Source organism: Octopus bimaculoides, chromosome 3 (assembly GCF_001194135.2).
Source record: "Octopus bimaculoides isolate UCB-OBI-ISO-001 chromosome 3, ASM119413v2, whole genome shotgun sequence".
Classification (NCBI taxonomy): domain Eukaryota; kingdom Metazoa; phylum Mollusca; class Cephalopoda; order Octopoda; family Octopodidae; genus Octopus; species Octopus bimaculoides.
In genome coordinates, this window is record NC_068983.1 from 121,606,619 (window position 1) to 121,607,230 (window position 612).

Sequence of the window (612 nt, forward strand, 5' to 3'; positions counted from 1 at the left end):
AGAAGAGAGAGAGGTAGAGGCAGAGGGACAGAAGAATTAAGGAGGGGCGAGAAAAGATGACAGGGACACAGTGAAGTGAAAAGAGGAGGGAAAGTAAGCACGAAGAGAAGGCAATGAACTGTAAGAGAGGGGAAACGAAAGAACGAAGAGTGGAATGAACGAAGTAAGCGTGAAAGGGCTGATAGAAAGAAATAAAGAATAAAATAAAGAATAAAGACGTACAAGATTTAGATAAATATATACTCACTAAACTAGAATGTATAGTTTTCACATTCATATTTGAACTTTTTCCGTTTCAATAACGCAAAAAGTTACTTTTTGTTTTTACTCATTCTCGAATTTGATGGACATATAGCCGTACTCAGGAAATCTCTAGTGAGACTTTTTATTGATGTACCCAGAACGAATCGAAACATGTGTTGTACCCAATAAAATCTATTACAGATTCCATCTATTTTATTAATAATGTTACCCCAACCGCTACTACGATGTTCTTGCGATAAATCTACGGATAGCAACAGGTAATCGAAACTGTGCCGGTGCTTTACTCATCGTCTATTTATACGTTTTGTATAATTTTTCCATTATATATATATATATATATATATATAT